The sequence below is a fragment of the Pseudorca crassidens genome, chromosome 18, assembly GCF_039906515.1.
Source record: "Pseudorca crassidens isolate mPseCra1 chromosome 18, mPseCra1.hap1, whole genome shotgun sequence".
In the NCBI taxonomy this organism is placed as follows: domain Eukaryota; kingdom Metazoa; phylum Chordata; class Mammalia; order Artiodactyla; family Delphinidae; genus Pseudorca; species Pseudorca crassidens.
In genome coordinates, this window is record NC_090313.1 from 28308916 (window position 1) to 28336789 (window position 27874).

A 27874-nucleotide genomic window follows, 5' to 3' on the forward strand; every position below is an offset into this window, starting at 1 on the left:
ATGGCCCCTCTAGTTTTTAAGAACGCCATATCTCCACCTATCCCCGCTACATTTCAAATCCAGGGCGAGCCAAACCAGGTATTAGAGGCTTAAATAGCTCATGAGAGGAACATGTTAAAGAATCATTGTAAGTGGGAAATCTTCCTCTTTGTGCGAGGAATTGTAGTATCTGATCTCATTCATGGAAAATGTCTACTTTTCACCTGAGGTTTTTTAATTTCACTTTTAATTTTAAGATAATTATAGATTCACATGGAGTTGTAAGAACTAACACAGAGAGAACCTCGTACCATTTACACAGCTTCTCCCAATAGCAATAAATTGCAAAACTATAGTCTAATATCACTACTGGGATATTAACACTGATACAGTCAAACAGAGAACATTTCCATCACCACCAAGATCCCTCATGTGGCCCTTCTACAGCTACGCTTACTTCCCTCCCCTCCTTCCTGTACCCTCTTTAGCCCTTGGAAACCATTATCTCTTCTCCATTTTTACGCTGGTGTCATTTCAAGAATGTTTTAATTAGAATGTAGCCTTTGATATTGGCTTTTTTCATTCAGCATAATTCTCTGAAGATTCACCCATGTTGTCACATGTATCAACAACAGTTTATTCATTTTTACTGCTGAGTACTATTCCATGGTATAGACATACAACAACTTATGTAATCTTTCAACCACTGAAGGACATGGAGGCTGATTCCAGATTTAGCTATTACATATAAAGCCCCTATGGACATCTGTGTGTAGGCTTTTGTGCGAACATGAGTTTTGTTTTGTTTTTTGTTTTGTTTTTCTCTAGAGGATGAAGTTTTGGAGGCACCTTATTACAGCCTGGCAAAAGTGGAAATCTAGGGGCCTCACTCAACCTTTGCTGGTGGGGTAGGAGTGAGGCCACAGTTTAATCTGTGTTATTTGCCTGTAATAGAAGGTTATTATGTAAAGGTTTTCTGTCTAGCTAGGTTGTCCTTTTCCTGGTCCTTGGCTAGAAAAAGCAGACTTTTGTTGAATTTTTGGTTTTGGGTTGTTTTGTTGTTTCTTTTCTTTTTTTTTTTTTTTTTTTGTCTGAGCTCTTTGGTATCCCTGGTTTCTGGTTTCTCCAGCCCCAAGTCTGGAATGTATGAGGCCAAAAAAAAGCCTGGGAACTGACCAACGCATCATTCCTTCAGTCCCCAAATCCCTAACTGGTCTTTCTACTTTTCAGTTTTCTTGTGTTCGTTTTATGTATAATGTCCAAGTTTTTTAAAATTGTACTTAGGGGAATGAAGAAGAAAAATGTATTTACTACATCTTCCTGGAAGTGGAAGTGTTTTGACATCCTTTTTTTTTTTAATTTTTTTTTTTTGCGGTACGCGGGCCTCTCACTGTTGTGGCCTCTCACGTTGCGGAGCACAAGCTCCGGACACGCAGGCTCAGCGACCATGGCTCACGGGCCCAGCCGCTCCACGGCATGTGGGATCTTCCCAGACCGGGGCATGAACCCGTGTCCCCTGCATCGGCAGGTGGACTCTCAACCACTGCACCACCAGGGAAGCCCTTGACATCCTTTTAAACATGGATTAATGTCTCATAAAATCAGTAAAGGCTTCATATATTATCATTTTCATCTACTTCACTGATTGACCCCTATGAAGACGTAATAAAGATATAAAAATGATATAAATGAATCCTTTTTAACATCAAGATATATTACACATTTCCAAAGCTTCACAAAATCTCAGCTCCATGACTGACCTATTGTTACTCCATCTGATTCAACTTTAGTTTGCATTAACATGGAGCTTTGGTGGGATAGGTAATTTACTGTGAAGAAAACTGTCTTTTGTAGTAAAATTTGAAAGTCCAGTAAATTCAAGACACTGGTGAATTCAAAACACTGTGGATATATTTACTTGCAAGATTTTTTTCATAAGAACACTGAACTGAACATGAGGAACATGGCCTTATTATTCACATACTAATGAGTTTTTCTTTTAGGCAGCTCTCCATAATTAGCTAATAGCTGCAGGCTGTCAAAATTAAAATTAACTTAAGAAAATATCTTTACTTCAAACCTTGCTTCCTCTGACTTAATTTAAAACTATATTTAAAATTAGAAGATACCTTTTTTTAGACAACCACCTTAAGGAGATAATTAAATGATTAGAGTCCAATCTTTGAAAATTTGCAACTATTCAAGAATTGCAACAACTTTTAAAGATAATACACAATAAAGGATAAAAGAAAAAAATGCAGAGTAATTAAGAATAAAGCCATAGAAGACAACCTCCAAAGTAATGTCAACATTTAGTACAGTTTATGAAAAAATAAGAAGCAGATATTTAGAAATGAATTTCATTTAATTAGAAAACCACAGTCTCATTTATTCTTGAGGCCTGTATTTCAACCTTTTACATCTATAAGAAAAATTAATTTAGAAATTTAACTGGATATTCTCCATCTTCTAAATACCATTTCCCCCCTAATGTCCAATAACTGTATGCTATGAGGCTATGTTAGCATGTTCTGAGAATCTATAAAATACACTTGAAATTTTGAACATTATTTTTAAGAACACTTTCAATACTGTCCAAATGGATTCCATATATTAGTAGCCAATTAAAAAGTGGGTCAGAAAGCACTGCAGCTAGAGCATACTGAACACAGGTAACTCACTTATCCATCTTCATTCCTTTATGTAACATTTATTTTCTGATCACCTCTTATGTGCCACATACTGTGTTGGATGCTAAAACACCAAATAGCTAGCAACCCTCATCACTGAAGAACTTATGCTACAAAATGAAAAAAACCAAAAAACAAAAAAACTAGGCAACATAATCTGGAAGTACAACTTCAATTCCTAGAAATGAAACTTAATTGACTATGAGTCTATGTTCAAATCATTTGCCTGAATGAAACACACACTTGCAGTATCTTTATCCCATTTTGCTGTTGTAGATAAAACTTTTAACCAAAGTTCAATGCTCCTAAGGACAATTTAACCAAAAGCAGTATATGGTGCCCTAACACTGAGGCCTACACCCCATTGGTTCTGTGCCACAGAATATGTAAGCACTACAAGATACATATAGTATATCTTCCTGACAAGTTAATTTTACTTTAAGATTTTGAGAGATAAAGTTACATAATTGTATCAATAAATATTGATAATTTGAGTGTGATATATATATATTAAAACTCATATGATTACATTAGACAAAAAGGCAAATTTCACATGAATTGTTAAGATTAAAAATGACACTTCAAAAAATCCCTTTTGTATGATCTACTTTGCTCATTTTGCTTCTTATTTAATCCAAAGGTTCTAGATTGTGTTTCTGGATGTTTTCCATAACCATCGAAGTCCACTGTTTGCAATGAAATTTTTGCAAATTGCAGTACTATAAGTAAGAAGTAAGGTCAGTGCACTGTCAATTTTGTATGCAGTATAAATCCCTACAAATTCATATATTTAAAGAAATGGCCGCATACGAGCTAAAGGTTACAAAAAGATAGTACAGGGAAGGAAAAACAGGAAATTATAAATCTTTGTATTAATTTCACTCTCAGGCCTGTCATGAAGGGAAAAGAAAAACACAGCAGAAATTGTATACGACAGACCACCAACACAGGGTAATGCAAAGAGAGGACATTAATAAATCATTAATAAATCTACAGCCAAGTCTCAGTGCATAAATCCTGGAAGAATGTAACTTCCACAAAAACAATTATCAAAAGCGTATTACCAAGGGATGAGCTAAAGGCTCTTCAGACATAAGAAGCATGTCATATATTGCATTGTTTTACAAAACTAGAATGGCATCATTAACGTCGAAGGTAATGGAAAAAAAAATGACCTATAGGCTAAATCTTCAACAGGTCAAACAATGACTGTTAATATGGAGTAAGGAAACTAGTTCAAAATAATAGTTATAAAAAATATAATACTTAGGGGCTTCCCTGGTGGCGCAGTGGTTGAAAGTCCGCCTGCCGATGCAGGGGACACGGGTTCGTGCCCCGGTCCGGGAGGGTCCCACGTGCCGCGGAGCGGCTGGGCCCGTGAGCCATGGCCGCTGAGCCTGCGCGTCCGGAGCCTGTGCTCCGCAACGGGAGAGGCCACAACAGTGAGAGGCCCGCGTACCGGAAAAAAAAAAAAAAAAAAAAAAATATATATATATATATATATATATATATATATATAGTACTTAAATGAAGCACTAGTTATACATACGTATATATAGTGATTTCATATAATATTTACATAAACATACATTAAATGTGAATATGTATATCGAGTACTTATATATAGTACTTATAAGTACTTTTATTACTTCAGCAGTACTTACAACGTAGCTTTTGTCATAACATCTTGTGGGCTAATTTTTAATATATGCAAATATAAATGGTAAGAAAGGACTTCTTTTCCTGTTCTCCTGAGGTGATCACTTCCTCAGCTGTAGTTTAAATTATTACACACAGAGATGTTGCACACCATTTTATGTCTTCAGCCCAGATCTCACTTCTGGGATACAGATGCATACTTCTACCTGTCAACTACACACCATTTGGATTCTTCAAAAGCATCTAAAACTCAGCAACATTCAGAAGCAAATTCAAGTTCTCTGGCTATCCTCCCCACTATACCTTCAGACCACAGCAATGAATGGTAAAAACTTTCATCCCCTCATCAAAACAAAAATATCCGACTCATTTCTGGCACCTACACTTTCTCCCTTACTTCCCAGGTCAAGGCCGTCATGAAGTCCTGCCATTCTTGTCTGCTCAATGTTACCTTCATCCATCCACCTCTCCGAATGTTCACTAACATTAACCTGGTCTAAGTGGTCAGATTCCCTGGTCTGGACCACCCCAGCTGTTCTAGTCAAATCCACTCTTACCAGCCACCTTTCCCGTTGTCACTTCTCTAATACTGCACTGAAAGTGATCTTTTCAAAATGCAAACATTATTATTCACTGCCCGGCTTAAAACACATCAGTGACTGCCCTTTGTCCTTAGGATAATAAACAAAATTCTTATGGTCCCTCAAGGCAACTCTGTCTCCAGCCTCGTCTGCACTGGACAACCCCTCACTCACGGCACTCTAGCTGTGCAGGCCTCCCTTCAGTTCCTCAAACACACAGTGCCCCTTCCCACTGCAGGGACTTGAGATGCTTTTTCTCAGCCTAGAAAACTCTCCCACTTCCTTACCTAGTCAACTACTGACCTTTCATTAGATCTAAGGACAGTGATTACTTCCTCAGGTAGCTTTCCTTCATGCCCCTTTATTATGTAATTTAACATTTATGAATGTGCTTCTATGATTAGTATCTGTTGTATCCACATCTATAAGCTCCTTGAGGACAGGATGCATCTGATTTTGCTCCACATTACATTTCTAGCACCTAGTAGAGTGTCTGGCACATAACAGGCATTCAAAATACTTGTTGAAAACATGAATGAGTGCAGAAAGGTAGGAGTGTAGTGAGCAATCAAAGAATGCCTACTCTACATTTCATGTACATTTTCCATTTAGTTTCCAAAAGCCCATGGTGCAGATGAAGAAGGTAAAGCTCAGAGAAATTAAAGGCTCTTGTTCAAGGTCACAAAGCTAATATGTCTCTTTACGCCATGTCCAGAATCCTTATGTGGTGAGCATTTGCTGTTTCTAATTGCCCAGCATCCATCCACCTTGCTCTGCTAATGGTACCTCTAATTTTCTTTGGAAAAAGAAGCCTTCCCCACTCTCATTCCATGTGGTTTTGGAAGGGCTAACCTAACCCCTGGTTCCAGTGAAAGTAACCTTAATTAATTAATTAACTAATTTAAAAATAGGAATATATGTGAGAGAGAGGGAGGGAAAGGAATTTGAAAACAAAAATTGACCATAGGGCTTCCCTGGTGGCACAGTGGTTAAGAATCCGCCTGCCAATGCAGGAGACACGGGTTCGAGCCCTGGTCCAGGAAGATCCCACATGCCGCGGAGCAACTAAGCCCGTGCGCCACAACTACTAAGCCTGCGCTCTGGAGCCCATGAGCCACAACAACTGAGGGCCGCACGCCTAGAGCCCTGCTCCGCAACAAGAGAAGACACTGTAATGAGAAGCCTGCGCACCACAATGAAGAGTAGCCCCCTCTCGCCACAACTAGAGAAAGCCCGTGTGCAGCAACAAAGACCCAACGCAGCCAAAAATAAATAAATTAATTTTTAAAAAATTGACCACAAATAATTTTAAAGAATGTATAATTCTTTTTATATGAAATTATGCTTGCTATTTATATAACAAGATATATAACATGATAGTCATCAAAAATTAATGATTACTTCAGAGTATAAGATTTAAGATTATTTTTTAAAATATATACTCTTTTAAGTTTTGTTTGACTTTTTGAAAATGAAGATATGCTATGTATACAACCAGGAAACAAAGTAAGAGTATTTTGGGGGGGGGGTAGGGGGAGGTAAAATAATTGGGAGATGCTGAGTATTTAGAGACCCTCATTTAGATAGAAAAGCACATTCAATACCTGGGATTCCACTATGGCTGCCCAAACTTCACTTAAGAGGTGCTGTCCTTCTTCCCTTCTCAACTGTTGCTCAGCCAGGAAACATACACATTGAGCCAAGAGTCAATGTGGTTTCTGTGCAAGTTTTTTTAAATTAATTTTTTAAAGTTTTATTCTTGTCACCCTCAATCTCTTAATCATTTTTGTTGATTTTCTGTGAATTTTTAAGTGTTTCCCTACTCCTGTGTTTTCAACTAAAATTAGTAATTATATGTGAAAATGTATAGAAATTTAAATTTTCATTAGCATGCACAGGGCCAATTATAACTGAAGAAAAACCAAACAACTTTGGAAAGGAGCAAAATTTATTCTGATACACTGTGTCATGTAGATTAATTCATACTAATGATGATAAAATCTCTAAGATTATAAAAATAAACTAAAATTTACCTTAGGGAAGTAATGACTAAAATACTAGAAACTTAAGTCTGTGAAATCCAGTTCCTGGCATAATACCAGCCATATAGTAAGCATTTAACAAATGTTTGTTGACAAAATGAATTAATATTTCAGTAAGTGTTAAAAACTCAAGACTATGAACAATCTTATTACAAAGCATAGCTTTGTATAGTGACTTTCCAAATTTTCCAGATAAAATTGACGGTTTTTTAGCTATTAAGAAAAGAGGGACCCATTTCTTACCAAGACGGTGTCCAGGGAACCAGATTTACTCTTCTACCTTTTTAAACAACGAAAAAATAAATAAAGGAAAAAAATATATGAAATAATAGTTTTCAAACATTGAACAATAAGCAGTGGAGGATGGTGATCCCTAAAGGAGGGCGTACAAATGAGGTGAGTCCTATGACGGTACCAGGTCACTGCCTGGAAATATTACCAGGATTTAGAGCAGGGAAAGGGAATGTGGATGAAGCCCCGTGGTCTTCCTGAGTTGACAAGATGGAATTGGGAGGCCAAGAGTCCTCAGGGCCGAGTAGCAAAGAGACTTACGGAGAGTTTCCCCCAGCCTGACACTGGGGAAAGAACCACTGGAAAGGAATAGGCATAACAACCCTCGGAACAATCACACAGACTAGGCATAGTTTGTTTCCAGCTGCCATAGTGGGAAAACTTCATAATTCACAGATTATAGAAGACAGATATTGCCTTAGGAATGGGGGAAAAAAATCAGCCCTAGATTAAAGACTTCACTGGACCTGCCAGGCAAAACTTGAAAGCAATCCTTGAAAGGATCAAACTCTTTCCAAGTAACTTAACTGTGTCCCAGATCAAAGCTCAAGAACTGATATTATATTACACACACATGAATATCCAGTGCCCACTGAGGTGAAATCTAGAATGTCTGGAATCCAGTAAAAAATTACAGGCAAACAAAGAAGCAGGAATATATGTCCCAGAATGAGGAGAAAAATCCATCAATTGAAACAGATCCAGAAACGACACAGCTGATAGAATTTGTAGACAAGAGTATCATGAGAGTTATTATGAGTTGTTATAACTATATTTTATATGTTCAAGAAGGTAGAGGAAAACATAAGCATTTTGAGGAGAAATGTGGAAGATATAAAAAGACCCAAATTGAATTTTCAAAGAGAAAAAATACAATGTCTAAGGAGAAAACATATAGAAATTATTTTAAGAATTTCTTGGCTATAAATATGAAGTTTAATCAATTTAAAGTGAAATCCTCCTACTGTATAACACAGGGAACTCTGCTCAATATTATGTAACAACCTATATGGGAAAAGAATTTGAAAAAGAATAGATACAGGTATATGTATAATTGAATCACTTTGCTGTACACCTGAAACTAACACAACATTGTTAATCAACTGTGCTCCAATATAAAATAAAAAGGTTAAAAAAAAAACTTTAACCCATTTCAAAAAAATTAATAAATAAATAATAAAATGAAATGTCCTTAAAATAACTGAGCCAGAGTATGTGGTAGGGACATATTTTCTTTTTGGTTTTCTACCTTTTATCCTACTACCCTGATCCTTGCCTCCAACAAAGAAACTAAATAAAACTTGCCTCATAAGCCCCTTAGAGCCTCATGGGGTGGAGAGGAACTGAAGGGTCTTTGTGGATCTGTGCTGCTTAAAGAAACTCTGAGGTGATGGTGTCTCCGTTCTACTTGTTCACTGATCATTGTTTTGGCATCTCTTTCCCTTAGAAGTATCTACCCTCCCTGCTTCCCGAGGCAAAATGGCATAATGGCTTCCCAAAAAAATGAGTTGTGGGAGAGAAGAATGCAAAACATCAAATTATTATTTTCAAAATATTGTCCCAGTCATGTAATAATTGGATTACAGAGACCCTCCGTAATCAACTCTTCAACACAGGGGTATACCAGAACAACATTTTATAAACAGTTTACGTTGGCGTCTACCACCTCCTATGGAGTGCTGCAGAGAATTCTCTCGTTTTTCTACTGACTGTGTATAAAATGTATCAGCAGGAAAAATCCTGTTGTGGATTATCAAATAGCTACAATCAAAACCTCTGCTAGTGGTAAAGAATGGGATTCAGTAACATTTTGTTTGTTTACTTACCAAAATACTTTTTCCTTGAGAAATAAATTTAATTATGTTTTAATTGGTTTGAATTCAAGTTCATGCTCTCAGCACTGAAATTTCCTTTGCTAAAATATGTCACCTCATCCAAAGTTCACATGTTTCTTTAACGAATAAAGAAGATAACTCTGGAAGATTATGCCCTAAGATGTGAGATCCTTAGGGACACTGAACTATATTTTACTTCTAAGTTGTTTTCTTTTTATAGCATTTCACATCGAATCCAAGATTGTCCTATTGAAATATGTCTAAGAGAAAAATAAATATTTATGCAAATTTTATTGAGTTATTTATGTTTTATGATAGATACATTTATGGAATAGGCTTTTGAAGAAAGAACTATTGTGATGCTCTTTGGCATCAAAACTTGAGTTTTGAGAATAATAGATGAGTTTGTCAGTTTTAGAACTTTTTCACATGGACAAAACAAAGATTTTCTTGTATTTTATAGCTAAATTTAAATAACACAGACTCTTTCTTTATTTCTTATAAGCCAACGATACAAATTAAAATGGAATTTGGCCTAAGTATAATATTTCAAAATGGTTAATATGGGCAATGAAACAGTTTTGGCTTCTTAAAATGTTTTGTAAATTAATGCTTTTATGGTTAAATCCCATTAACTAATGACCACAAGATTAAAGAAATGAGTGATAATTGACCTCTGTTTCACTCAGGCAAACTGCATTCTTCAGACTTAACTATTTATCTGGATCACAAAAATGATCATAAAATACACCTAAATAATCATAAAAATAAAGTTTAAACAAGCCATCAAGCAAAGTGTGTCCCACAATACTGTTTTTCAAATAAGTTAAACTCAACGAACATTTATAGAGCACTTAACAAGTGCAAAGCTTTGTGTAAAATCTAAAAGGGACACAGAGATGACAAAAGTATATTTCCTGTCACTGTGACCTTAGAATCTATTAAGTAAGACAGACATACAAATTATTAATGCTACTACAATGTAGAAATAATGAAGTTATACAGTGGAAATATTTATCGACAAGATTATATGTGTGAACTACTTTGATAAGTGTTTTTTATGAATTAATGTACTTGATTTCCAAACAATCCTAAGAAATAAGGACTCTTAATAGTCTTGTTTTATAGGTCCCTTGTTTTACAGGGACCCTGAGGCTTAGAGTTAAATGACCTGAGGTCAAGAAGTCAGAGGCAGGATTTGAATCAAGGCAGAGAGTTTGTAGAGATATGAATAAACTGCACAGGTAGCCAATACTGTTAAAGGAGAAAAGAGTAAGGTGTAGAATCTAATTACTATATAGATCTGAATTTAAACTGTGGCCCTGAGAATTCCCTGGCAGTCCAGTGGTTAGGACTCCTTGCTACCACTGCGGGGGCCTGGGGTTCGATCCCTGGTTGGGGAACTAAGATCCCACATGCTGCATGGCACATCCAAAATAAATAAATAAATAAATATTTTTAAAATAAAATAAATTGTGGCTGCGTTTTTTCCTAACTGTATAAATTGAGTAAATATTCAAATAAGCCTTTCTGAGGCTTACTGTCTGTAATTATGAAGTGAAGATTACCTTAGCTCTTCCATAAGGTTATTGTGGGAATTATACAGTTTAATATTTACAACAAGTCTAGGATAGTGTACTATACTTGGCTCTCCCTCAAAAAATTATAATTATTTTTATCTTACAAAGGGTCTTATATAGGTTAGGAATAACAGTAACACCAAAATAACAGTGACAAACTCTCAAATGTGTATTTTCTAACGTAGAAGAAGACTAAGGCCAGAAAGTCCAGGGTTGGTGTGGCAGCTCCATGAAGTCACCAGATACCCAGATTTTCCTATCTTTCTGCTCTACCATTTTTGATGTGTTGCTTCCAGATTTAAGGTGACCTCATGATTCAGAATGGATGCTGGAGTTCCAACCATCTCACCCACATTCCAGACAGCAGAAAGAAAAATAAGAGAAAGCTAAATGAGTCTACCTCTAAGATCCCTTTAAAGAGTCTTCTTGGAAGTTTCTCATAACACATTTGCTCTTACATATCTAAACTGGATGGATACAACAGCCTCAAGCTACCTGGGAATTATTATTATTTTAAGTGGCCCTATGGTCACTTAAAGATTGTCATTCTGTTAGTAAGAAAGGAGAGAAGGGGTATTGGATTGACAACTGGCACCCTCTCATGACTCTGATGGCAACACATAAAGTAAAAATAATTTAGAAGATTGAGGAAAGAAAACTAGATACAATTCTCAATTCCTGAATGCAAAGGAAGAGAATGCTGTACCCCATAAGCATGACCTTTGCATAAATAAATTACACAGCCCCCAAAGACAGCATCAGAGAGTAGAATTTTCTCATAGAATATGATAGTGGCATTCCCACAATATGGACTAAGTAAATTAGGTGACAACAGTCTTAGAATACAATTTGTAAGCAATGGACAGAAAAGAAAGCAAAATGAGAGTGAGTCAATAGGTTTTCAGTGGCCAACTCAGATAAACGCAAAAAGGGTAAACTATACCTTCTATTTGCTGTAATTAATCTTTTTGTCAATCATCCCTGCTTGATCTAGGTGTTTGGAAAAGGAAATGATAATTCCCAGGAATCATCATCATTCAAAGCTTCCAGCTTAGGCGGCTTCCCTGAGCAACATCAGAGGTAATTCCAGGAAGATGCAGCAGGGGGAGCCTATGGGACAGTAGGCCTGCTTGGAAGTCTCACTTGGCCTGCAATCCACCACCCCTTCCCTAAGCGCCTATCTCAATCTTTGCAGCAATCCTGACCACTGAAGGAAATAGAATGGTCCCTACACAAGAGGTTCTAAAATCCCTGGAATTCTGGTTGACAGCATTGGGATAGAGTCCCATCTCCCTGTCAGGCTAGCTGTCAACCTTTGGCACAGTTACTCATTTTAAGTCTTGATCTACTCATTGTAAAGCTGGGATGATAGTACCTACCACATGGAGTTGTTTTGAGGATTAAGAGCTCGGTAGAGTACTTCATTTTAGCAAACACTCAATAAATATTAGCTATTCTGCACATTAGAGTCATATTGGATAATAGTGGAACCCTCTTACAAACTAAGTAACTTAAATTTCTAAGTCTCAATTTCTTGAGTATCTGGCACCTAGTAGGTTTTAAATAAAATGTAATGATTTTTGTGATAATTACAATATGTATTTAATTTTGAAATATATATCCACACATATACATATGTGTGTGTGTGTATATATATATATGGAGACTAGTAATTGAATTTTCTCAATATGAGTTCTGGAACTTTTCCCTTACAGATTATTTAATTGCAAGTGCATTTTATTATAATATACCAATAACTCATTTGATATATTTTCTTCTGTCTTCATACCCTCTCAAGTGATGATATAATAAGATATATTATTTAATAAGCAGACATGCATTTGACTTAGTCATAAACTAGTGTAATATAAGGTCCCTGCCTCTTAGATCTGACACAAACTGCTCTCTTTAAATGGTAACACAGAATGTTGAGATAAGTCTGGATGTGTAAGCTTACGTTTTGATTCCATTAGCGTGTGCACAACTCACTGTATTTAAGCTACAGTCTCAAAAGGAATCATCTTTTATCTGCCAAATCTTATAGACTCCAGACTTCTGAATTCCAGAAATGAGTTCACTGACCTAAATATTTGGAAAGGGGGTAAATGCATTTTCCCCAAAACGGAATAAATCTACCATAGGAAAATTAGCCAGGGAGGGAAAGAGATTACTCTTGCAACAAGCATGGGTGGATTTATACACAGTGCATTAGTCAATGATGTACTTAATGTCTTGAGATAGCCAGAAAAGGTACAGTTGGGCCAGGACTCTGCACACCAAGAGTGTTAAGCAACTGTTTCCAGGACCCAAGTTCTTTGGGCTAAGTGTTGTTGGTTGAGACCAATGGTATGTTTTCATGGTAAACATCCAGATTTTAGGGAACTGTTTGAATTATTTTGCAGATAAATTATAAATCCAGAAGTTGATAACTTCTTCCAATACCAGTGAAAGTCTCCTACATTTAGGATATAATCCCTTCCTGTGCACTAAGTCTGAAAACAATTAGCCACCAGGTGACAGGTGGAATCTTCTAGAAGTGCTACTTTCTTACTACAGTCTTAGGTTACCTCAACATTGGAAGATATTATTCCCATTGCTTGAGTTCTGAAATGACACGTCTTAGAATCATCTGAATGCAAACATTCATGTGCCGTAGATCTCTTCAACCTCGTTATTTAATGGACATTCATGGTTCAAGTACTGCAGATGGAACACAGTTAACCTGGAAACCTGTCAGCTTTGTATTTCAAATCTTGACACTCCCACCGATTATGGGTTTCTCCCATGCCCCAGGCAACCACCCCCTTTCCTTTCCCTAAAGAAGGTTTTCATCAGGCATAGGTGGCTGTCAGAAGCAGGTATTTAATCCTAGTCTATTCATATATTATTTTTCCAAGAAAAAATTACTCACATTATAATCCTTTGTTAAATAGCCTAATAACCGAAAAAATCATTTAAACAAATAATTGTGACATTTTTGATATAATAGGAAGAACACTGGGTTTGAGTTTAAAAAATTGGAATTCAAATTCTACTTCTAGCTCTGGCAGGATTGCGACCTTGGGTTAGTCTCTTACTTCCAATTCTTTGTTTACTAATTCATTCATTCACTAAAAACCCAATTTACAATGCCCAGTCGCTATTCTAGACTTAGTTGTACAGGAGAGAAGTAAAGAGACAAATTTCCTACTCCTTTGGACCTTACAATTACAAAGACAAGAAAGACATCTAAGAAATACAACATCAGGTATGGTAAGTGCCATGATGAAAAGTACAGCAATGTAAGCAGTCTAGTCTCCCAGGAGGTAGCATTTGAAAGGGAAGTAAACAGACGTGAATGAAGTGAAGATAGGAATGTCTAGGGGAAGAATAATTTCGGATTTCCAGGAATAGGAAGTAGCAGAAATGCATCCATGTCTAAGGAAAAGCGAGAAGTCCTGGTGGCGGAGGTAGAGTGAGTGTGGGAGGTGTGGGCAGAAGATTGGAGGGTGGGGCTAGCGTGAATCACGTGGTGCCTGGAGACTCAGGGAAGGATTTGAGTTTCATTCCACGTATGATGAGAAGCCATGGGAGTGACCTGAGTGAGTAGCGTTCCTAAATCATCGTTTTGGGCGCTGGGTGGAGAATGGATTCCTGGGGTCCGCGGTGGAAACAGAGGGATAGGGATTTGTTAAACAAAACGTGAAAATGCCGTGCACACTTTGTGTTGATGTTGAAGTTAGAGCTGACAGTGAGTAAGTTGAAGCAAGGAATGATTTCTTTGTCAGTGAACTCAGCTGTCATCAAACACTTGTCTCTTTTCTCCAATGATGCTGTCCCAGGACCTTTCGATTCTTGGGTCTCAGCTGTTTATCCAAGGAAGGTGTTAAATACCTTCCAAAGGCTGGTCTTATAATCCTGGCCACGCTCTGCCCCTGTGCCTACCAGAAGACGACTCTAAATGATTTTCTTACATGAGTATCATCCCTGGAAATTCTGCACTCGGCTCCTCTGGGCTTTATCTATGCCTATACTTTTCGGGTATGTATCATGCCATAGGTATAATTTAGTGTTTCTTTTTCTTTATATTTACATATACGGCACAATTTCGTGGTTCTCTTTCTTTTGTATATATACATTTTAAAAGTACTACTCTGTGTCATGCTGCAAATTGCATCGTGCTTCTAACAATACATCTGGTAGAAAGTTCTAGGAATAAATCTATGTCTTATTCCTTTTAACTTCTGCAATACATCCTACAATACGAATATACCATAAATTGTTCAGCTCTTTCCATTTATATAAAATTTCTCTTTTGTATTTCTGTTAAGACTCAGGCTGCAAAAAACACCCTCATCTATGATTACCTGTTCACATGAAAACATCATGTGTCTTACTCTAGAATAATTGCCAAAAGTGAAATTGCTAGTCATATGCTATGTGCACTTTAATTGGATAGAAACGAATTGATCACAAAGTAGAACTAATTTATAGTTTTACCAGCAGAGTACTTACCTATGCATTGGCCAAGACTTTGACTGACTGACTGATTGATTGACTGACTGATTTAGTTAGTTATTGCCATTCTAGCAAGTGAAAAGGGCTAGCTCAGTTTTGGTCCAAATATCGATAGTTTCCCTTATTCCTAGAAAACTTGACTAGCTTTCCACATTCTTATTGATCATTTGTAATTCCATATTTGTCAGTTATCTGTTTAATTCTTTAACCATTTTTTCTATCTTGTTGTCTTTTTCTTATATATTTGTGAAAGTTATATGTTTTAAATATTAATTCTTTGTCTATTATATATTCTGCTAATATTTTCTCCTGGTTTATTTTTCTTTTAACAGTCTTAGCATGTCTTTTGTCACATAAAATCTTGAAATTCTGATTTAAAGAATCAAATTTGTCTTTTTCATTTATGGTGCTTCCATTATAACTTTGTTTATAGTTTTTTTGTTTTAAGCCATCCCTACCCCAGTTAATACATACATGTTTCTGTGTTTGCTTCTTGGATTTGTTTGTCAGTTTATTCATTTATTAATATATCTAGTATTTATAGTCAGATATTTAAGCCATTTTCAATGCATTTTTACTAATAGTGAGGAGTAAAAGTCTACAAATAATTTTCCAAAGTCAAAGTTAATTGTCTCAAAACTGTTTTATTGGATTGTTCACCCTTTCTACCCAGATTTTCAAACTTTCACCTTGCCTGTATACTAGATTTCTACATACACGTGGATCCATTTTCAGATTTTAATTTGTCCATTGATGTAATTACCATCGAGTTCCCCCTCCTCCACTTTCTTGAGACTCACATAGACAACTGTGTTAATATGCTTTGGGTTGCAAGGAGTGGAAAACTCAATAGAAATGGATAAACAATTAGAGGTTAAGTATTGAAAAGTCTGTTAAATTGAAAAGTCACTGAAAAAGTCCAGAAGTAGGGTTAGATTCATTCCAGACCTGGTCTAGTGCCTCGTGTGATGTGATTAGGAAATAGTTTCTTAGCTACAAATAGCTTCTCTCTCTCCATTTCACAGCTTTGCTTCATTAGCGCTGACTCCATTCTTGGCAGCCCCCTTGCCATGGTACTGAAAGGTGAGAAAGAAAAATCTGTGTCCAGAACTTCCAGAAAAAGTCTGTGAAGTTTACTATTAAGGAATCCTTGAATTAAACTCCATCCTCAGGAGGGTAGGGAAAGTCAGAATGAAGGCTGCAAATGGGACAAGGCTGGGTATTCATCTCAACACAGATGTTTTGCTTGAGCAGCTGGGTGGAATGATGGTGACTTTTATTGATATGGGGAAGATTCCAGGAAGAAAGTGTGGGAGTTGGGGACAGTGAAAGATCAGGAGTTTATCTTAGATGGGCTCATGTGAAATGCTTGTGAGATATCTAAATGGACTTATCAAGCAGGCAGCTGGATATATGAGTCAAACTTAGGGGAAAGTTTTGGGCTAGAAATATAAATATGGGGTTCATCCTGGATTTATATTTTACAGATGAAATATAATGCTATGGAAATAGATAAAATCTAGGAAGAGAATTTAGAGAGAAATCAGAAGAAGGCCTAGGATTTACCTTTGAGGAACTCTAGAGTTTAGAAGTTAGAGAAAGGAAGGCATGCTATAAAAGAGCTTGAGAATGTGTCTTCAGTAAATCAGAAGTTAAACTACGAGTGTGAGGCCAGAGTCTAGGAGTATCTCAATACATAAAGCAGGTAATCTAAAATATGGGCCCACAATCATGAGCCTCCAGACAAGAGGGGCAAATAATAATTAACTAATTCCTATATGGACATTTACATACATTCCTTTAAAACTCATGATCAAAGTATGTTAGAGGGCACATAGATGCACTTGGTGAAGGGAGCATAGTTTTGGAATCAGAGAGACCAGTGACTGCCTAACCTTGGTCAAGTTCCTCAATACCTTGAAGCTCTCATTTTACCATGTGCTAAATGGAACCCATCTACTTCAGTAGGGTTACTGTGAAGGTGGACTATAAGACATACATGAATCCCTGATAGGTGTTTTATTTTCTGCTCCTCACTAGGAATAGGAAATAAAGGGGTAGGAGATGCACTGGGGAGAGTAGGTCTGCATATCCATGTCTAGATATCATTTGACAGAGAAGTTAATAGTTCTCTAATCCCCATAGTAGGGCTTCATTGAGGATATGGCTTGTCAGAAGCTGTTTACATGGCAGGAAGGACATGGCCTGGCCCCGCTGTTCCCTCTCAACCTTTTGAAGTCTTTGCTTCTCCTGTTTCTCCCACACACAATAGCTATAGAAGTCATTTCACATTTCAGTGTGATTTCTAATCATTTCAATCAGGTCTAAAGGAACTACGGTGTCTATCCCTAGGGGATATCTTCTACATCTTGAGTGCATGTCTGAGTTTCTCTTGACTCCAGCTTGTTTCAACATTGCCTTCTCCAGCTCCATATTCTGCTGTGGCAGTGTTTTATATTTCTTATTCTTCTAACGATTGCTTTTCTCAATGACTTCTTCATGCATTAGTAGAATTTTGGGCACAGATGGTGCTTTGAGAAGTAATCTAATCTCCCATCACTTTGAGTTACTTCACAACTCCAGGGTTACAAGATATTTTTGCTTGGACTTAGTCTTTTAGAATATTTTGACATTACAAAACACTGAAAAGTATATTGTACCAAACAATGCTGTCCTCAGTATGGAGATCAACCAAATGACCTAATGTGTCCTGCCAGTTTTTAACTTCTATGCTATCTTACAGTATGGAATCTATTCATAACATAATAGTCCTTTATATGAAGAAATGAATATATCATCTAATTCTTTATTTCCATTTTGAACCACAATGTAGCTTCTGATTAAACCACACATTTAAGTTAGAAAACAGATGAATATCCTTCAATATCTGCTATAGTCCTTTGATTAAAAGGTAGAATGGAAATTGATGAGGTCTATTCATTTTATAATTATCTGAGCTTTTTTTGTGGAGGCAGTAAAAAGAGAACAGCACATAGGCTCCTCCTCTTCTAAGTCATACTTATCTTTCATCAAAACCTTTCAGCCAGTTTAAAATCAAATCTAAAATCAGTGAATCATCTGATATCTTTTGTTTCAGTACATCAGTCCCACTTGTTCCACTAGAGACAGTGTATTAATAATATGCTGTTTTATCATTATCAGGATTTAATTATACCAAGCACTTCAGATCTTCAAAGATATTTATCACTGTCAATTACAATGATATAATTACAAACAACAGAATTTGACCGATCTGGAGGAATTTTCCTGCCAACAGTTTAATTTTGTTAGTATTTTCCAAGAAGTTTAAGAAATTCTTCATTCAGATTTTGAAGGAAAAAATACATTGACTTTCTTGGTTTGCTGTTCTATACATTAACAGCAAGAGAAAACTAAATTCCATGCATTGCCAAATGGTATAGTTGATCTGTGAAGAGCACCCATTTGTCTTTTAGGACAAATGCTCATCATAAAATCTGGTTCCCAGGACAGCCCCTGACAGATGGCAATATGGTTATATATACATCCATGAGCAGTAGCTATTTACTGGATGATTTTCATCAAAGTCATAAAAAGAAAACTATCACAGATGATTAAAAATGCTATCATGGTGTGTTAATAATTTTTAATAGACTTTTTGTGTGTGTGTGTGTGGTACGCGGGCCTCTCACCGCTGTGGCCTCTCCCGTTGCGGCCTCTCCCGTTGCGGAGCACAGGCTCCGGATGCGCAGGCCAAGCGGCCATGGCTCACGGGCCCAGCCCGTGAGTCCGCCTGCCGACGCAGGGGACACGGGTTCGTGCCCCGGTCTGGGAAGATCCCACATGCCGCGGAGCGGCTGGGCCCGTGAGCCATGGCCGCTGAGCCTGCGCGTCCGGAGCCTGTGCTCCACAACGGGAGAGGCCACAACTGGGAGAGGCCCGCATACTGCAAAATAAATAAATAAATAAAAGAGGAACAAAGGAAGGTCTTCAGGGGCTGTGAGAACCCAACACCAGAATCATTAAGATCTCCAGATCTTTCCAGCCAGGGATATTTTAGGTAAAGGTTTTATGAATCATTCTGAAGTTTTGGTCTATTCTGACACTCCAACCACCTTGTAAATAGAGGGCTTCCTAGAATCCTGAATAAAGTACCTCAAGCCTTTACTTCTAATCTCTTTAGGACCTTGAACTGCAGAGTAGATCCACTCAGTGTTGCTCAGTAAGACTCAGTAAGACTTGTGTGATCCAGAGCTCCCTTCTTTCTTCAACAGTATCAGATCTGACCAAAGAGGAAACTCAGTGGAAGTAGGGTCATCACAACCTGCCATGGGAAATCAGAGAAACTCAGTGTTTTGGTGACTGGCACAGTTGGTGTTTATATGAGTAAAATGTTTACATTTTATTACTTTTTTCTTTCACATGACCAAAATTCCAATGCCTAGCATTTTCTTATCCTTGATTTAAAAATTACTCAACTAGAGTTGATTAGTAGTCTAATTTTTCTCTTTATTTTACCTGCATAAGAGAAAAATTCTCCCCATTTCTCACTCAGTTTTCCAGGGCATGTGGAAAGGCCTGAGCAATGGCAAATCTGAGTGCCAAAAGCCCATCTTCACATGGTCTAGATTCATAAATACTTCAGAAAAATTAACAACTTATAAAAGCAAGAAGCTGCTGCTCCTCAAGTTGTTCTTTCTTAAAACCACTTAGGCAGTAATCCAGAGAAGATTAATTTCAAATCCCTCCGTTTTTTTAAAAGCACAAGTTATGAAGCACTATAAATAATCTTGTGATATGTCCTAATAAATATATAAAATTAGTGTACCTCCCAGGCCTAAATGTTCTTTGCATTTATGCTGATTTACCACATTTTCTCATGACTGCATATCACTACTCATAAATCACTGCATATTTATCAAAATCTATCATGCATATCTATCATAAGTCTAATCTGAATGTAGCACATCTTCCTAAAACACAAAACGGTATTTCTAAGATGCAAATTTGATCATGTTAATTCTCTGCATAAAAATCTTTAGTGACTTTCCTCCATGCCTATAGTATTATACTAAATCTTCACATGATTTTTCCAGCTATAATCAGAACCATATCTACCACCCTGGCTTTATATTCCTTTTCCTACAGTCCATGTGTCCTGGACAGCTGACAACTGTTTCTTTTCCAAACTTGCTCTGGCCCGTTCAAGCTCTCTGCTTTGGCTCAAACTCTTCCTTCTGATTTCTAATTTCCTTTCCCATGGCTATACTCCCAGCTATCAATATCCTTACCATCGGTGTCTTTCAAAACCTACCAATGCCTTCAGGTTCAATTTAAGTATCACCTCTTTGGAAACGCTTGCTCCCAGTGTGTCCCAACCAGAAGTGATGTTACTGAGTCCAAGCTTGTACCGCTCACTGCATGACAGGCCAATAAATCGAAGGATGAATTGCTGGGGCAAGGAATAGCGACTTTATTCAGAAAGCCAGCAGACCGAGAAGATGGTGGACTAGTGTCCCAAAGAACCATCTTGCCTGGGTTTGGATGCTCGTTTCTTTTATAGAACAAAGAGGGGGAGGTGAGGAGGTAAAGTAAAAAAGGTAGTTAGTTGTTGCAAATATTTCCTGGTTCTGCCCAGACTCCAGAGGGGATGTGTTAATTTCTTCTTTCCTATAGACATTTACAGGTGGGCCCGGTCAGGATTTTTCCCGTGAGCTAAACAAAAGTATTTTAGCTTAACACTCAGGCATGGGCAGCAGGGTTCCGGAGATGGGCCATTATGTGTACATTGAGCTATAGGCAACATCCCTTTAGTGATTAACTTGTAGCAAAGGCAGTACAATACAACGCTTAAAGTAAAAGAGGCAGATCCAGTATGGAGTCAGACTTGTTCTTTCCTATTACAGTAATATTGTCATCCTTTGGATTGCCACAACCGTTGGTTCCTACATCTCTGATGTCATTTATCACTCTGCACAACTTTGTAATTATTTGTGTACATATTGGTTGACATAGCCCCTCATCTCATAGAGCATGGCATCCACAGAAGGCCCTAGCGGAGCTTGTTTTGAATTTAATTGACAGTATAATTAAGAACTAAAGCTCTGAGGCTGTATTAACATTCTAAAAGACTTTGGTCCAATGTTAAAGTATTATTTTTTTTAATAAATATATTCAAATTTTGTCATACTTGGTAGTGACAAAGAAAGTCTTTACTAAGGCTAAATTTGAAGACAAAGGCGCCCAATAAAACAACAGCAACAACAAAAAATAGAGTAATTACAGAGTTTAATAAGAAACACTCCCTGAAAATTAAACAAAGCATTACAAAGTTTACACCCAGTTAGTGAGTAAAGGGAATATGTGTACAAGGACCCCTCAGGTGCCACCAGCCTCTTAGGCTGGCTCTTCACACTCTATCTGCCCTGGTTTCCTGAGGAAACACTTCCAATATGAACTGCCCTAATGCTATCTGGCCCTATAAGAAGTTGGAAGGCATTGTAAAAGTTTCAAATGTTCCTAATATAATCAATATCCGGTTGCATTTACATTGAAGCTTGCTATCTGTTAGAACCTTTATACCTTGGATTCCTTTAGTAATTATATAGTAGCTTCCACTTAGAAATTGATTCCTCCCTTTCAGTTTATTTACACCAAAAGCAGTACACTGGTTCTGCATACATGGATTGAACCAACTGAAGATATAAAAAATTCAAAAAAAAAATTCCAGAAAGTTCCAAAAGCAAAATTTGAATCTTCCACACACTGACAACTATTTACATAGCATTTCCATTGCATTTATAACTATTTACATAGCATTTACATTGTATTAGTTATTATAAGTAATCTAGAGGTGATTTAAAGCGTATGGGAGAAATTTCATAATGCCTGCCACCTAGAAAGCTCTTAGAACATTTGCTTTGGGGGTTGATTTTTAGTTTTGTTGTTGTTGTTTTAATGAAAAGGAGCATTCCTTTTCTGTTTTCTGCCCTTATAAAAAAAATTAAATTTAAGTAAAAATTAAAGTATGTGGGAAGATGTATATAGGTTATATGCAAATACAACACCATTTCATATAAGGGATTTGAGCATCCACGGATTTTGGTACTGGGGGAGGGTGTGTGTGGGGATACTGGAACTAATGTCCCCCACCCCATACCCAGCGACAGCTGTATTAAGTAGTACTAAGTAAGGCTGGAAGTATGGGGAAATTCCCACTGTCATTAAAAGCATTCTGGCCTATACTTAAGCCTGGAGACATCTTACCTCCCAATAAAGCTTGCCCTGCTCCTAACTTTTCCTCCTCTACCCTTTTAGAAGCACAATGCCTAGTGTTTATTTTTCCCAGCCTTGAAGCCTAGGATCCATCTCAGAAATATTAAGGAGATAAGAGTAACCTATAAAATCTCTAAAGATACTCTTAAATTTACAGCAAACAATGGACTATCTACTTGCCTTATCTGAGGATGGGTGTTCCCTTTAGTTCATTAGAGAGAAGCCTGGGGCAGAGGAAATTTACACAAGGGACTCTGGGCCTCCCAAATCTCCTAGGAAGTGGCCAGACATTCAGGGCACCAGCCCCTCTGACCTCTGCCAGTCCAGCCAGATTCTAAACACAACATATTGTTTCAAATAAGACCCTCCCTCTTTTTACCGAAAGTACACATTTTGTTATAACTTAAACAAGACGAATGTAGGTGGAACAGGTAGACGCAATAAGACTGTTGCATCATTCAGATATGGAAATAAATAAAGACCACCCAAACAGAATATGCTGAGGCTGTTCATTTGGAGGTTGCTGTAGGGACAGAGTCAGCCACCGTCCCTAGCACTTGGCAGAGATTCAGAGGGAGGCAGGCAGGGGAGAGGGAAAGGTTTTTGATAAAACAAGGAAGGCTTCAGGTGTACTCTGAAAGTTTTTTGGTTTTTTTTTTTGCGGTACGCGGGCCTCTCGCTGTTGTGGTCTCTCCCGCTGCGGAGCGCAGGCTTCGGACGCGCAGACGCAACGGCGCAGGCTCAAGGGCCATGGCTCACTGGCCCAGCCGCTCCGCGGCACGTGGGATCTTACCGGACCGGGGCACGAACCCGTGTCCCCTGCATCGGCAGGCGGACTCTCAACCACTGCGCCACCAGGGAAGCCCCTACTCTGCAAGTTTTTGAAATGGGGAAGCTGGAGGTGGGCTAACTAGAAGTGGGGCATCCTATGCGATTAGTTTGGGGAGCATATTTGGCTTTTTCTGGTTGACCTTGAGATGGAAGCAGTGACAAAAATTAAGGAAGCTGGCCTTTATTGAGCAAGTCCTGGCTGTTTGGGACCAAATGCTACAGAAGTTGTGGTTTGGTTTCCTGGGCGGGTTGCTGTAAAGGTTGTAGATCAGAGCTCTATTTTCCGTGTGGCCTGGCCATTTTCTGTTTGTATATTCAGTCTCTCACAGGATTTTTGTTGGTGTTCATTTTTAAATCATTTAAAAATAAAATAAATATCTAGGAAATCATAGAAAGCTTAAGAGTAGAAACAAACTATAAACTTGTCTCTGGATATTAACTCTAGAACCAGGCATATTCTCAGCCCTCAGGAGGTTCTTCTCATTTAAAATGTTTGCCTTCAAAGGAAATTTAAAAAACACTACCATGTAGTCATTAAAAACCAGAAGTTGCCAACGTTCGTAAAGTTAAAAGTCATCAACAGTAATCGTTATTAATATATTCCTCTTTTACCATGAATTAGCTCTGTGGTCACTAGCGATTGGATAATTTTCTTTCTCTATAAATGTTAATAAGTGAATAGCACAATTTTCTCCCTGAGTGTAGTATTAGTCTATCTTGCCCATTGCCCCCTGCCCTGCAAACTCCAGTTTATTATTCCATTATCACCTCAGTAAAGATGTGACCAAGGAGCCTCCCTTCTGATCTCAATTAGGCAAATTCATTAGGTTCAATCTCTATGCTACCAATTTTGATATATATTTCTAATAATATATCTTTTTTTTTTCTTTTTTTTTTTGCGGTACGCGGGCCTCTCACTGCTGTGGCCTCTCCCGTTGCAGAGCACAGGCTCCGCACGCGCAGGCTCAGCGGCCATGGCTTACAGGCCCAGCTGCTCCGCGGCATGTGGGATCTTCCCGGACCGAGGCACGAACCCGTGTCCCCTGCATCGGCAGGCAGACTGTCAACCACTGCGCCACCAGGGAAGGTATTTAACTATTATGTCTTAATTGCCTCCATATTTTTGCCTATGTCCAAGTCATCTTTGTGCTCCTAGCATTTGGAGTATGTTGAATGAATGATTAAATGAAACCAGCAAGTCAAGCAAATCTTTGTAAAGTTTGAACTCTGGTAGTCAATCTTGAGGTTGATTGGGATGACGCTTTTGGGAACACATTACAGGATACCAATACAATATGATGCAAAATGTGAAACAAAGATTTTGCATTATTTACTCATTTATCCATCAAATATTATTAAGAGCTGTTTCATTTAGCCACTGTGCTAGGAACTGGGAAAATATTAATAAACAAAATACAGGTGAATTATATTTAGAAAAATCTCTTCTTGAAAGGGTCTACCTTCCATCTCTGTCCACAGAGTTCCATTTCCACGAATTTGATAGTGAACCAAGACCAGGTGGGTGACAACATGTTGAAATTCCCATATTGTATTTTTTCTCTCCTTCAGTATCTACAGTGTGTAGACATGAACCTAATGAACATTCGGTCAATGTATGCTGAATTGGATTTCTATCACTATTTGTCCACTAAAGTGACTCCAATGTTATGACCATGCAAGACTTAGAAGAGAGGCTACTTTTTCTCTCCTTCTTTGGCTCCCACCAGTTCAAGTGCAGACAATAGTTTTAATTTTCCTGGTATGCAAAATTGTGAGTATAGGGACTTGTAGTGTCAAATCAATTGGGTAAAATTAAGGGGGGGAGGGATCCGAAATATGATAACACTAGAAAATTCTGTAGAAGTGAAGACTGCATTTCCCAGTTATGAGACAGCCTGGTATTGGGGATATGATGTCTAACTTTAAAAGCAGGGTTGTAGTTCTTACCTCTCTCTCATGTAATGGTATGATCTTGGACAAGACGCTTCAGCTTTCCCAGTCTTAATTTCCTCATATGTAACAGGCGAAGATTATAAAGATTAATTTCAAAGTCAATAGTATTGCTCTAGGCAAAAATCTGACTAAAGCTTCTAGACTATCTCAGTTCTGTGGGCCTGATACTCATTGTAGGGTTTAATAGTCTTCCTCAAGGCAGTCCTAACTTATGCGTGTTCCCAAGCAGGGTGCTGATGGGTGACAAGAGTTTTTCCTGAGATCCACATGGTCAAGATGTTGGCCATATTGTTTTGTCCCACCCTGGATAGTTCTCATGATATGCTTTATTCCTCTACCTCTCATCTGGAAATAAATGAGGAAAGAGAATGAGTATAACTATGTGGAAATAACTTTGAAGTAGATGATGTCCCTTTTCCACTCTAAGAAAAAGGCTCTCTCAATTCAGTTTTTCACGGCCCTCAACCTGTCACTGACTTTTTCTCCTTAAATTTCAGGTATAGTTTCACTTTTACATATGAAAGGCTGAGTCTCCAAATTCAAGATTATTGACTTAACTGAACAGTAACCTGGCTTCTACAGGTTTAAACATATGATCTGTCCAGATGCTTCAAAAAGTTTCACATAGGTCTTCCCTGGTGGCGCAGTGGTTGAGAGTCCGCCTGCTGATGCAGGGGACACGGGTTCGTGCCCCGGTCTGGGAGGATCCCACATGCCACGGAGTGGCTGGGCCCGTGAGCCACGGCCGCTGAGGCTACGCGTCTGGAGCCTGTGCTCCGCAACAGGAGAGGTTGCAACAGTGAGAGGCCCGTGTACTGCAAAAAAAAAAAAAAAAAAAAAAAGTCTCACATATACACATATCTTCCAATTCCATTCCCACTAATATATTTTATGTTTTTCTTAAATATATATTGAATATTTAAGGACTGATCCTTAAAATAAGGCAGGGAGGATCATTTCTTTACTTCTTACGTAACTCACGCCTCCTCTTCCTCCCAAATTGCCTAGTAAAACTCCCTTACATAGCACATGCCATAATGCCTAGCTCCCCTAACAGACTATGAGTTTTATAGGGTAGGCTCTGTGTCTTACAGATATTAGATTCATCACCTAACACATAATTTGAGTTGTTGAATAAACAACTGAATGGATGAATGAATATGTGAGTCTCCTAACAACAAGGGCTTTTAAGAATATTTATATAACTGATCTGCCACTGTAAATTTACATCTATATGTGATGGGTGGGACCATCAGGCAACTTGGAATTTAAAACAGAATTATTGCGAAACTTTGCATTTGGATCGAAGAGAAAATGAAGTGCTGGGAATTGAGAGAAAGGAACAGACATAAATCTTCTCCTGTCATCATCAGAGCAACACAAACTTCAGCTTAATTCACTGTAAAATGGCAGAGAGGTTGCCTTCAGTCATGACCTCAATTACCTGGCTTTAGAATAATCTCAGAATGAGAGAAATAATGAATCTCGGTTCACATTTCTGAGGCTCTAAAGAAAGCAATGGAGGGCTTCCCTGGTGGCGCAGTGGTTGAGAGTCCGCCTGCCGATGCAGGGGACACGGGTTCGTGCCCCAGTCCGGGAAGATCCCACATGCCGCGGAGCGGCTGGGCCCGTGAGCCATGGCCGCTGAGCCTGCGCTCCGCAACGGAAAAGGCCACAACAGTGAGAGGCCGGCGTACCGCACAAAAAAAAAAAAAAAGAAAAAAAAAAGAAAGCAACGGAAAGTTAACATTTATTGAATGTCTGCTGTAGACAAGGTACCAGATTTTTTGACCTTTCATGTATGAACTTGTATTTAACTTAATCTTTACAACACTGAGAGGTGAAATTAGTTAACATCATTATTCTACATGAAAAGCTAGTGAAAGTTATATTTTAAAGTCTCTTTAAGATGCTAATAATATTCTAACCCCTTCCACAATTTTATACTTTGGACTGTGAAGGAGATGAGAACAATAGATAGCCATAGTTTTCTTCCAACTTTGATACTAAAGCTACAGAAATAAAAGGTTATCTTCTTACACAGGGAGTGATACAGCTTGGAATATTTAAAATAGCTTTAAATGTACCAAAAGGTTTTAGAGTTAATACACTAAGAATTGTTATTTATACTAATTTTCTCCTTAATTTCATTATCCACAAAAAATCTTTTAATAATGGTTTTTCTCCATCTGTAAAACATGTAAGATGTCAGAAAGGCCTGGAATTTGGGCATTGGACTTATGAATATACAGGAAAAAGAAAGTACCTACATAGGCCTTCAAGAAGAGCAGAACTAAAGAAAGCTTTAAAAGAAAAAGAAAACAGATTATTATTACAAGAAAGCGTTGGAGAAACTACTGTAGAAAGAAAGATCAAGAAAAAAAGGTCTAAGAGTGTAACCAGTTCCAGTAGCAATAGCAGTGACAGTTCAGCCAGTGATTCTTCATCAGGGAGTGAAGAGCCGTCTACCTCGTCCTCCTCAGAGGACAGTGACTCTGATGAAAGCTCCTCCAGTTCATCATCTTTAGCCTCCTCCACAAGCTCTCCCTCGTCCTCTGATGCAGAAGAGATTCCAGCTCTTCTAGTAATAGCAGCAGCAGCACAGAGAGTAGCTCTGAGGAGGAACCAAACCACCAAAGAAGAAGAAAAAGAAATAGAATTGTTCCATCCATATTGGACTGA

At 38.0% G+C, this 27874-nt stretch overlaps 1 pseudogene; it reads left to right on the forward strand.

Annotated features, from left to right (window-relative positions):
- On the forward strand, positions 1-27874 carry LOC137211486 (zinc finger CCHC domain-containing protein 10 pseudogene; annotated as a pseudogene).